Consider the following 13,414-nt stretch of genomic DNA (forward strand, 5'->3'; position numbering starts at 1 on the left):
GAATTTGATGAACTGGGGCGAGGCAAAGAGTTTTGCCAGGTGTATTTAGGCCCTGCCAAATGCCACCCTCAGAGTAAAGAGGGTGTGCTGCTTTGCTTCCCTGAATGAATGCTAATGAGGGCGTGTGTGTATGTCTGAGTGTTATTCACACCACATCAAACTGGGCCTGCAAAGAGGTGCAAAACTGGGGCTGGCAGGCTACCAAACCAAAACACCCTGGAAGAATGTCAGAACATTATATGTGCTTAGCACATACATGAGTGGAAACTGTGTGCGCCACAATGGAAAGTACAGGGGTCGTTTTAACAGTGGCTAAGCAGTCAATGATACAAATGTAATAAAAAGTATATACACAAAATTGGAAGAAATTGAAAACTCATAACTCCAAAAGCTTTTTTAAACACATTATTTTGTATTTTTGTTAGGAATGCCAAATGCCATGAAGGAAAGCCAAACAAACCAAGCAAGGACTGAGGCAAACTATCACACCTCACATTTCAAATGTAACATATTGGCTTTATCTCACACACTTCTTTAGCAGCACTTGGAAAAATAGTTTTTGGAAGTTGACTTTTGCAGTAAAAGAGGGGATTTATCTTGTTTAAAGTGCAGCTAAATAGTTATTTGCATAATTTGACAGGAATTCACAGCAATGATGGTTTGAGTTGAGACCGAGAGCCCTGCTGTGACTGCTCTTGGTGATGGCACAGTGCTGAGAGGGTATATAATAGCTCCGTAAATGTTAAGCTGAACCGAATGCATACTGTATATGTAAATCCCTAGATATACATAGTTATACAAAAGTCTACTTGCTCGGGAAAACAAGTTTCAGTCTGCGAAGATGTTTTATTTTTTTCTTTCCCTCAGACCTATTTTTTTGAATGTATAAAAAGTATGTATGTATGTATGTATGTAGGTATGTATGTATGGTGACAAAGTGCAAAGGGAGCACATACTGTTTTTTATTCATGTCTCTAAAGCAACTTACAGTGAGAGCTAAATGTAGGCCCATGTAGGACAACTGTCATGTCATGGCTTTACCTGCTCAACACCACAGAAACACAAAGTGAATATAATAAATAAACACATACATATTCTGCAGGGTGATATAAATATGAACCTGATTTCCAAACAAACTTTACCTACCATACTGTGCTTGAATCACCAATTCAAGGATACCATTAATTCAAGTTTGTTGTTGACAATACAACATACAACATAAAAGCGATAACAAAAGCATCAAAGTCACATTTTGTAGGATATAGTGCTAAGGTAAGATACCCAGAATAGCTTTACCATTCGCTGACAGCTGACAGTCTGACAAGGTCATTGGATGTACAAGCTCTCATTTAAAACATAGACATGAGAGCAGGACTGGGGTTAGTTGGGTCTATCAGAGCTGTCAATCAATTAATGACAATTATTGAGCAAGGACACCCGTGGGAGGCAAGAGAGGGAATGAGAATGACCGTGGAGGAACAACATGGGGAACAGGATAAATTAAGAAGATTGGAAAATAATAAAGCAAACTGAATGATATTACCAGCCCACACAAGTAGCTCTCTAACATCAGAGCCTGTGCCAAATGAGAAGAGTGACGTCTGTGGGTTCCTCAACACTACTGACTTCATGATCTGGAAGTGAGCATTTCATAAACTGGAAAAATGACTTTTATTGTCTTTTTGAAAATAAATACATTCAACAGCCTTAACACATTAGTTTAGTTGACTATAACATGCAATACACAATGCTCAAAACAATACAGTAAATTATCGATAACTGTAGGACCCATAGCCAGAAACATGTACAATCTTGGCTAACCAGTATTTGCATGCTACTCTGAATAAACACTCTGAAGTAACCATTGAAGAAGAATTTAAGACAATAACATGCATTTGTCATCAATGAAGTAGTTTATGCAATGCATAAGGGATCATTCGTGACTGAATGAAATACATACTCTTTGATTCAGGACAGCAGCTAGCATGGAAACCAGGTTAGCACATTTTATTTATAAGAAAGGATAGCAAGGAGACGGTTTGTGGGTGGACCAGACAGTGGGCGAGTACAGCACTGTGAACATTTATACAAATAAGGGATTGAGTACTTCTCATTCTCAAATAGAAGAGGAGAAAGGCAATGAAAGAGGAGGGTGAAAAAATGTTTTGAAATTCTCCAGCTGGCAGGCTTTAATTTTCCACCATTCTAATTAAAATGCAAATTAAATTTATAATTAGCAACCACAGTATCCGAGAAACCACCTTGTGTGCAACCCAAACATATGGGGCAACCAGTGGTGGGCAGCACTGTCTCTGTGAGGCAGTGGGGGTGGGTGACTGGAAGGGTAGGTGGGTGGAGGGCCGTGTCGCTGATCACGGGCTGGGCTGGACTGGTGACACTGGAGCAGCACAGGGTTAACCTGCTCTGCTCAGCTGCAGACCTTCTGAGCTCCACATGGGAGGCCTGGCAGGGGAGCATGGCCCAGTTTACTCTGCTGTCACTGGCCATGTCACAGGTCACTGCCTGTGTCACCTCAGCCTGGCTGAAAGCAGTAGCTACTCCTATTGGGGTCAGCTCCTCCAGATCGAAAGGTCCAGGACCAAAATTAGCCTCTGCTGACTCTCAAATAATACATTCTTCATTGATGGGTGTTCATCTTTAATAAAGCAGTAGGCGTCTCTATAACTATTACCTGTCATCTATGGGAGAGCAAAATATGCAGCTGCTTTGCAAGCTTGCTCATATTAAGAACTATGATAATAAAAAATGGCAAACTATTTTTTTCTCTTCAATCAGTTAACAACACATTGTTATCAATATATTGACCAAAATGTTTTGCCAAAGAGATTTATTCAGACTATACGCAATTGTGCAGTTAAAGCAGAAAGCTATTTTACCATGAACAATCTACAGCCAAAGCTGCAGTATGAGGCAGTTATCATTAGCTGACAGGATAACGTTTGCAAACTGTAGTTGTCATGACTATCTTTTATAGTCCCACTCAAAACAAGTCACATGGGTCGCTATGGGTCAACATGCTATTCTCTTTAAGGTGACTGGTTCTACACTGACACTGCTGAGGCGGCACCATCAATCACCCATCAACTGTCAGAACCTGAAGCCGAGGTCACAGCCAATCCATGTCAAAGGACAGGCCACATCTCCGCACGTCTTGTCCCTCTGGATGGTCTGCTGACACAGTGCCTGGGGACAGATCCCTTGGTCTACAGGCATGCTATGTGATGGATTTAGGCAGCAAGAAGGTCTCGTATGACCTCTTCAACGCCTGCATCCCTTTGTCACTTGAGTTGGACCCTTGCTCCTGTTGCCCAGTAAGTGTCTTGCCTAAAAGCTGGACTTATCTGGGAACCTGTCAGGTAAGTTAACAAGCAGGTCAAAAGCTTTGTGTAGACACTTTGATGTAGCCCTGTGTCATGGGTGACAATGTTTCCTCTCTCAGGTTGCTCTTTGAGTGCCATTCATCGTTGCTCAGAGGCAAGCGGTGACACTTTGTCTTGGGTAACGATAGCTACAGGAAGCCTTATTTCTTGTATTGTTCAGTGGAATTCTAAAAATGGAAAGAATCAAATGGATATAGCTTGTTCAAAAAATAATGCATATTCTCTCTGGACTATTCCACAAATCTTAGACCGATAAATAGTAATTTTCTCTAATGAGCAGCCATTGTTATATATAAAAAAATTATATTCCAATTGCAACATCGTACCTTTTGAATATATGATGCACCATACTCCTCTAAGTTGACAAGCTGGACACTATTAAGATGATTAATGAACGTGACTCCTGTTTATGCATCATTCTATAGAGAACCTTAAAAGAAACCTTTCCGCATATAGTAGCAGTGATATCCAGACTGCAGTGGCATACAAAAAAGTCAAGATGATGTATGGCTGAACCAAAGTGGGAGCCATTGTAGGACAAAACCTAGCTACTAAATTTAATCCCTTGCATTGTTTGCCTCTCTCTGTGAAATGTTCTTCGTCGATGCTTGGTTGTGCCACCTGTTGCCTTGTTAATCATGCTGAGAAGATACTCATAAATCATAACATTCCGCAATTAATCAAGCTGTCAGCTCCCAGATCAGAGGTCATGTGTGGAAGAGACAAAGGTCATCTTATGGTGTGAAAGGGTCATGGTTGTGTGGCATCTCTTATTCTTGGGAGGTGTCAGGAGAGGAGCCAATAGAACAAAGGAGAAATCAAAGTCCAGGGAAAGAGAGGAAGGGGGTGGGTGATGGGTGGGGGGCAAGCACACCAGACCCCGAGAAAAGAAGCAGGGTCCGCAGCACAAAGCCAGTCAAATTGACCTGTCATTACATCAAGAGTATCTTGCCAGACTGCCTCACTATCAGACTCTACCATACCCTTTCAAATGACAGAGTTCCCGCAACCTACCAGCTCCCTGCTCTACACCATTTACATAATTAACAACTCATTTCTCTTCATTCATTTCACTCCCAATCATTTTCAGAAAGCTCAAGATGCTTTGCATACACCTTATCAAGCATCATCAATTTGTTAAAAGAGCCTGATGATGCATTTATTCTTGACTCATAAAATATTTAAATTTGTGTGTATTTACACAATTGTTTTCTGTGTCACAATTGCAACGAGGCACTCATGGAATCATACCAATTATGACTATTCTCTGAGAGTGGAAGCATGGTGCATGTGCATCAACCTGTATGTACTGTTGTGTCTACAGCCTGTTTGAAACACTTGATGTTGACTTACCTTCCACCATTTCAACCCTGGCAGACTGATCTGTTATCTGGCACAGACATTGGACCAGGACCGCTTGCTTGCAGATGGTGGCTTTGGCGTAGCTGTCAGTGAAATTAGCCCATATCACAAATCCAGCATGCCATTTTGCAGAGCTGGCATTTTCCTGGCTTTAGTCACATAGTTGGATAAAGCTCTGTTGCTGAGCAGAGTTCACGGAGGCCTTAAGATGCACCCTTCCCCAAAATTTTAGAGATTATGCCAGGCCTGCTTCTACCTGTGCTGTTCTTGCTCACATTAACATCAACAGACATGACTCAAGTCAGCCTGGCCCAGTCATACGGGTCTGATGCAGTCCAAACAGGTGTGCGGCCCATAAAGAACCGACGGGTCGTGACAAGGCAGAATAAGGGCTGCTGACTTACTTCCCCTATGTCACAGAATAGTGACTGCTCTGGGTGCAAAAGAGCATTAGTGTGCATCCATACAGAAAGTTGTGAAGTGATCCTTTCAAACAAAAAGAATAGCTAGAAAAGGTTTGGCTTCGCCATCTCAGCATCAGCACAACCACATTGTACCATAAGACACTCATTACCAGTTTCCGGAAATAAACGTAAATTTTCTTCCTCACTAAAGCAGTTATGGAAAAGTAAGTTACGTTTTCATTATTTGGCCGTATTCTCTGAAAAGTAAAGTAGAGTACTTTCAAATGGTCTGATATCCCATTGCATCACATAAAGCGAGGGTTCATTCATTGCTGTTAATTATAACATCCATAAAATCTCAAACTTAATGTACTATACATTAGATAGTTGAACTTTACACAGCTCAGCACATCAATCAATCTGCAAATGTATTTGCTTTTGCATTTGTGGGCTTGAATGACATTTAAGACTTTTAAATGTTGTTGCTAGCCTTTCAGTGCCCACTTATGCACCATTCCAGAATTGCCATGTGATTTAGTAATTGATTGGCAAGTATCTCACAAAAGTGTATCTTGGCAAATGTAAGATTTCAGTTCACTCCTACTAAGGCCAATTATGTCTTTTTGTCTCTTTTCAAATTACAAAAAGGGCATTGTGCTTGGAATTTGCCAAGGACTGAGCATTTATTTTATAATGACATTTATATATATATTTTTTTTTTACTCTATGCCATTTGCATAAAATATGTTTTTATACTTTTGTACTAACACAAGAAAGCATAAAGCAGAGAGAAAGACAGAAAGAAAAGAAAGAAAGAGAGAAAGAAAGAAATACTGAACATTTCTACCTTGGAGCCACATAAACTGTATGCACCACTGCCAATAGCGTCTGTTTAACAGTTTGATTAAATGCTTTAATCAATCACTTTCCCGGCCTGTTTATTAATCACTTTATCAAGCAGTTGATGCATTGCTGCTTTTAATGGGCTCCATTTATTTTGATTTCTCCCCTCTTCATCTTATCGAGGGGGCTCTCCGAATCTGGACAGATAAAAGAGGGATGTGAGAATGTCTGGGTGTAGTGGTGAGAGCACAGGCGGCCCACTTCCCTTAACTTCATTAAGATCACTGTACTCAGACTTAACCAATTTATTAGTGGCAATATGTGCCCTGAGCGATGGCTAGGTAAACCACACAGTCTCAGATAAACAGACACTCATTCGTTTGTCTCCTAACCTGACACCACAGTGATATATGATCCTAATAAGATTAATATCCCCTTCTTTTATTCCCTCTCAGTCCCGGTGGGCAGATTTTAATGTTCCTTCTCACCAATCTCAGCCTGCTGCACAGTTTCTATGTTGAGGAAAATGCTTTCACATCTATAAAAAACAAACTTTTATTCAGTTTATTTATGTTGGCCTGGTGGTGTTTGCAGATGTACCCCATTGCATTATTAGATTTTCCTGAATTACACTATTACATTAGCAAACCAATGGCATTACTCACTGCCTTATCATCACACTTCGAAAATAAACTCCATTGTCTTCTTCCATTTAGGAGGACTGAAAACAAAATTTCTTAGCTGAAAGCCTCCTCCAGAATTTCATTGTGCCAACTCTTTTTTCAATTGAGAAAGCTTTAAAGTAGTCCTTGATCTTGCCATGTTCTGGTCAGAAATGGCCACAATTAGCAAACAATCCATCCCCTTTTTAGCCTGCCCCCCACCAACCTCCCCACTCAGCAACCCCTACACCACACACATTCACATTTACACAGAGACCCTCAGTCTCATCCATATTTCCCCACCGTCTGCCCTTCAGATTCTCCTCATCTTTTCGTTGTGTGCTAAAAAGCTATTGTCTGCGTCATCTGAAACTCTGTCCACTCTTACCCGTCACCAATGGAAAAAACGAGAGTGCACAGGTTTGGAACAGTGAATAGAAAATTGCACTTAAGTGGTCTTCTCTTGCCCATCACCCCTACCCTCCACCCCTCCTTCTCATGAGAAGGGCTGCCGGGGTGGGCTGCGAGGGGAAGCCGGCGGGGCAATGGCAAACTTGAAAGCAGCCAACATTTGCAGCACTCTCGAAAAAAAACAAGCATTTCACACCTGAAGCCTTTCATACAGGGCCTCGAGGCATCCCCTTCAAGGCATTTAATTGGCTATTGCTTCAGAGCTCGTTGAGCGCACCCATTATGGTGAGGCGACAAGCAGCCAAGTATGTCGAATGAAAAGGGTCCTTCTCCCAGATGGGCCCAGTGGCATTAAAAACTGCCTGATCACTTCTTTCTGTTGACTGGCAGAAGCTAGGGCCAGTTCAGATGTATACACCTAATACTGCTGATGGGTAGGTACATTGGCAAGAATGGGAGGAGGCAATACTAATGCCCGTAGGATAGGAAAGGTTTGTGAAGCTTTTTTTCTCCGGGAAATAGTGTTTGTCACACTCCTGTAAGACTGTAAAGACCACGGTGGCTTACGGATACAGGGTACGCTCAACTGAGACAGGACACTGAATATGATCCTGTCTTCCTGCTCACATGCCGAGAGCTCTGGAGCAGCAGTTAATTAACATATTGTTGTTAGCCCTAAACACATAACTCTACTAAAAAGATGAAAAATGCTCATTCTGCGCCACCACACTTGCTGGCAAAAAGTTCAGGTCATCAACTTTTTTGTCTTCATTTTATATTCGGATGTGCTTTAATACTATCTCTGGGAAGCAGTGTTCTACTTTTGTTTGGCAGTTCCACCTTAAAGATATGCTCTTTTTTTCCTCTTCTGTGCCATCTGCCATCTGAAGTTTCACCCATATCAGCCTGAGGCACTGGAGCTCTCGATGGCAATGTTTTTGAGGGCACACTGACTCCACGGACAGCCCTGGGGGGACCAAAGAAAGTAGGTGCTAACTCTCTGGGCTGCTGATGAGGAGGGGATTGGCTTTGAGTTGGGTTGGGGCTCATGGGAAATCTGGCGTGCAAACTAATTATGTTGTGCTGCCAAACTGCCCATGATTACAAAATGGGGAGGGGGCAGGGGTGGAGCTTAAAATTTATTAATTTACCCTCTATTTTTATTTAAAAGAAAATAAAGCTGTTATTTCAAGGGGTTATATCAAAGAGATGAGACGATTTTTAAAAATAATTAGCTCTATGAAGATGTAGTGATTTGCCTAAGATTTAATTGTAACTACCAAAAGTAGAAGGTTTTCATAGGCAAACCCATAACTTGAGAAGGGATCTGAGTAGTCTAATCTCTGAGGCATCATGGCATATCCTCTGAAAAATCCATCCTCAAGTCATAAATCCTCAGACCAGTCTTCTACATCGGGGGGTGTGACAGAAAATATCTAATTATTCCTTCCATGTTTCCCCACCTGCCAGTCACACTTTTGGGAATGGATGCTTAAAACAGGTTACCTCACAAATGATCTGCTATATTTGTATTAACACCTCAGCTGGTGGCACAGACAGCCCCTGAAGGTAAGAAAACCATTAGAGGTAGTCTACTAGTTTACTACCCCAATAATGGAGCGCAATCTAGTTTCTTGTCCACAATTACAGCTGGAGTCTCTAATTTTGTATACACAAAATATGGTAAAATGCAAATGACTGCAGTTACATTACGTGCAATTGATTATGGAATTGTGGAAATTCTGAAAAAGTACACATCAGTGTAATAACATGAACCTTGGAACAAAGGATATACTTAACTCGATATTTTTTGTTGTTTTACTTAAAAAGAAAAAAAGCATGTGCGAGGTTGTAATAAAGGATTACACATCTGATTACAATTTAAGATAAATCATATCTGTCGGTCCTTTTATTTTTATTACATTTGGTTTCATTACATGCAAATGTGCTTAGCAGATGTCTTCATGCATTGTGACGTGCATAACTTATGTTTTAGCACATAATCCATTTACCGTGGAACATGTCACAAGTTCAGATGAAACACATTTGTCAAGGGTGGAATGACACCAAACACACAACACTAGGAAAAACAATGTAATTCCTTAAAATAACTACCTTGGCAACCTATAGCAAAATCCTCAGCATCTAGAGAGTTAAAGAATGGATCTGATTTTATAAGGGAATTGGAGGCACAGTCATGGATCTAATCGTGAAGGAAGGGATGCTGGTAACATCAGTCATTGACATGGAGCAACATGATATCAGACACGGAATAGATCACTGTCTGTGTGGTATCCATAGCCCCACTCTTCCTGAGACCTCATTCTTCAAAGGGGCAGACTGGTTGTGGTTAGGGAACTGAACTTGGGACTACAGGGCTGCAGGTTCAATCTCTCCAGTGAGACACTGAGCGAACGTACTTAACCTGAGCTGCTTCAATGAACAACCCGCTTAATAAATAGATGGCATGTAAAATGTCAGCACAGCGCGGCGAGCAAGTAATGCTCTGAAGATATATGTACGAGGACCGTAGAGATGCTCAGCTGTAGGTCCTTTCTGCAACATGTGACAGGTGACCATTCCTAGCAGTGTTGTAGAATACAATAGTCTGTTTAACTGTGTAGGATCCAGTACACAGCCAGATATTGAGCATTAGCAGAAACACAGGCCAAAGGATGTAAACTGTCTGCTCGCTGGCTGTGTGGACAGAGCCCCCAGGGCAAAGTACAGGGGCCGGTGTCTGCCCTCTTTTTGGCACCTCAGTTCTCGAGTTTCTGTCCCAGGTTCTCTGAGCAAGGAAAAAAATCAATAAACCAACAAGACAGCTAGTCTCAATGGACTTCACTCTGGATTAGGTATTGGTTAGAAAAAAAGAAATACTGAATGCAATGCTAAGATTGCATTATGACATTATTATCAAAATCCACATTGATTATTGAAGTGTAAAAAATAAAGGGTAATCCTTCAAGTAGTAATTGAACCTAAATCCAGCAGATCACTGTTCGTCCAGCAATGATAGCCAATGACATGACATTAAGCAATAAGACAGGGGCCAGTGGTTTAAGTGATCTGGCAGGCAGTATGATACCCTTCCTGTCAGGATCGATCAGGCCTGGTGAAATTAAGAGAGCGTCTCTAAATTGGTCCTAATGTTGTGTTTCATCCTCAGTCTCCTCCACACATTGCCTGAGCACTAGTGTCCTTCATCACGCTGGGTCCCTGCCCTGCCCTCCCTTCCCCTCCTTTCATTCTGTGCACACGGCTGATCTCTGCTCTCTGAAGGAAGGGAGCATACTGGGCCGGGGGCCAGACAGCACCCACAACCTCACATGGCTCTCATCCCACCACTGGCAGACAGCAAGAATTAGACAGACAATAATGCAGGGGCTTCCCCTACCTACCTGTCAGAATAAAACAATTCCAAAACTGCTCAATATACAACGCAAAAACTATATTTCAACCCAAAACACTTTTTTAAATACATGGGCCAAATTACTCACTACAAGAGACTGCTGTGGAGTGAAACATTTCACCTTAGAAAGAGTTTGTCTGTTATTTCACTGGCCCTGTAAAATGGATATGGACTTTAGTCATAAAAGGGTCCTAAAAACCCCTATATGCCCCTCTCCCACTTTGTAGGAAAGTAATCTGCTTACATCATTAGGCTAAGCTTGCTGAAACTAATTACCAGATGTTGTGTTCCTTATTCTCTCCTCTTTTTTGTCAGCATGTTAAAATACCCACCATTTCCGTGCTAGTGTCCCCTCCTTCTCTGACACTTCTACACAATAAATCCATTTGCAAATAACAACAATTGAAAAAAAGAGAACTCCCCTCCTGCTATTCAGAAGATCTATCTTGGGCTGTTCACCTCCTTCCTATTTCAAACTATGCAGTCATGTAGAGGCTAATAACCTGAACTAAGAAAAAGAAAATACCAGAAAAAAATGAAAGCAGAATGAACCGAAGCAATTGAGGTCCCCCCAGCCGCGTTTGCACTTGGTAGGATTTTTGAGGGTCTAGTTTAGCTTATCACATTATTACCCATTTTGAGATAAAGAAATGCCCCAGTGCTTATTATGGTATGGTAGCATGCTGAGCGTGCAAACATATTACAATCCTCTTCTATTAAGATATTTCTCAGCAAAAGAGGAGCAAATCAAATGAACAATATTATCAAATAATATTTCAGAGATTAACTCTGGAAGTAAAGGTTAAGGTAGATTAAAAATGTATTTGTGAAGTGTATTTTTATCGAGTACCTTTTTTTTCCCATGTAGAATTTCCATAGCTTATAATTAAACATGCATATGTTCTTCCCAACTAATAAACTGCCAAATTAGTACTACATTTTAGCAGAATTATTGCACAAGTATTGATTGTTATTTTAAATTATTATTATTATTAATGATAATAATAACAACATCGACAACAATTAGATGGTTAGTTCTATACTATTCTTAGAATTATTTTACTCTTCATCAAACATAATCAATAACCAAAAACTTTATTTGGTAATTTACACAGAAGAACATTTATTTCACTATGATTTTGATATGGGTAGCTCAATCTATCTACTATCTGAGCAGAACATATAAATACTGTATTTGTGTCAAACAAATACATGTCTGTCCAAATATGTTCAAAAGGACTTCTTTGCAGGATTTATGAATGGTGGGAAACGACAAAAATATATAAATACATTGTAAAAAACATCACTGTTTTAGATTGCATTTACTAGAAACAAAACTCCATTCTCCAGCTAAACTGCTACACTGCCCATCTGGCTCTAACCTTATTTCCTCAAAAGAGTGAATAAATAGACAAACACTTTTAAAACCCAGTAGCTTGTGTATTTCTTTCTTATCAACAGCCCAGCAGCAATTGTGATTCATAGCAGTCATTTAAGTGATAATACACTCATTCACTCAACTAACAAACGCGTACCTCCTGGTTATCTGTGTGGCAGAGTCGCTGCAACGCTAGCCGCCAAACAGGAGGCAGAAACTCAAGATGGTGTTGATTGATAAATTGACAAGTTAATTTTCGGATGGATAATGAGAGTAAGTAAGACTGGATAAAAAGTCTCAGGCCCTTTGCTCTACCTTGGCTGCAGTGCCATCTATCTATTACCAGTAGAACCGCAAGTTGAAACAGGTAGACTGAATGTCAAGCCCTTGCCAGTTGTTATGACTTTCAAGGTAAAGCATGATCTTTAATATCATATATTATCATATATATATATATATACATCCAAATGTTTGATTTTTGGATAGCATATTTAGAGAACAGTAAATGTTAGAAAAGTACAATCTCTTCTATGGGGACAATTTCTGCGTTATATTTCATTACATTCTTTAGGTTTAAAACTACAAAGACAGAGATATCAGCTGTTTGTAGTCCCAATATTTTGTGCTCTTCTATGAAATGTGTATACAGTAGAATGTAAACAGTTATGCCTATCTATGTAATATTCTCACTTTTGGTCATTTCTTTTTTACAGATTAGAACATGGTCACATTTAATAATAACATATACAATTGTGTGGAAGACTGGTTATACTAAAAACTACTTTAAGGATCTGAGTTAGGAAGGTAATGTCAGTTTTGACTAGGCACCATTAGCGTAATTTCACTTCTGTGAATGTTATTACAAAGTAGGTAGAATTCCGGTATAAGGCTTAATTAGGGACCGAATCCTTAGAATGGAAGAAAGGTTTTACGAGAGGTTAGAAAGGTTTCAAATCCTGACACACATGCTTTTGCTGCTTGTCAGTGCAAGGTGCCGAGTCTGCACGTCACTCTAATTAACTCACCACAACTGTTATTATTCTTCTATGAATCAGCATACAATGTAATGCTAACCAAGTGTCCTTAATGTTATATATGCATTCCTATGTGTCCGTTCTTGAAAATAATTACAAAATAAATAAAATGTTCATACTTTTGCCGGTAGAAGAGGAAAAGTATGCTACTGATGAAGTGATCATTTACTATTCGTGTTTTTTCTATTTATTAAACTTTTTTCATTTCTACATTATGAACACAGTCACCAGTGTTTAAAAAGTAAGAAAATCTAACCCAATTAAAGTTCTTCTCTCGAGCTTGTTTGTTGTACAGCTCGAAGAGACCTCAATCCCTTTGGGTTTGTCTGAATTGAATTTGCTGGCTTGTAGTTAGCTTTGCCTTTCTCCCACTAGTATCGTATTTGGCTTGGAAACAAGGTTTACCACTTTGAACCAGCTAGAAATTTAGTTTAGAGACAATGCACAGTTTTATGTTTTTAAAAAGACACATTTAAAATATTTATTTGTAAGATACTGTGTTTTTCT

The sequence above is a fragment of the Hypomesus nipponensis genome, chromosome 14 (genome assembly GCF_054491055.1).
Source record: "Hypomesus nipponensis isolate SF chromosome 14, ASM5449105v1, whole genome shotgun sequence".
NCBI classification, from domain to species: Eukaryota; Metazoa; Chordata; class Actinopteri; order Osmeriformes; family Osmeridae; genus Hypomesus; species Hypomesus nipponensis.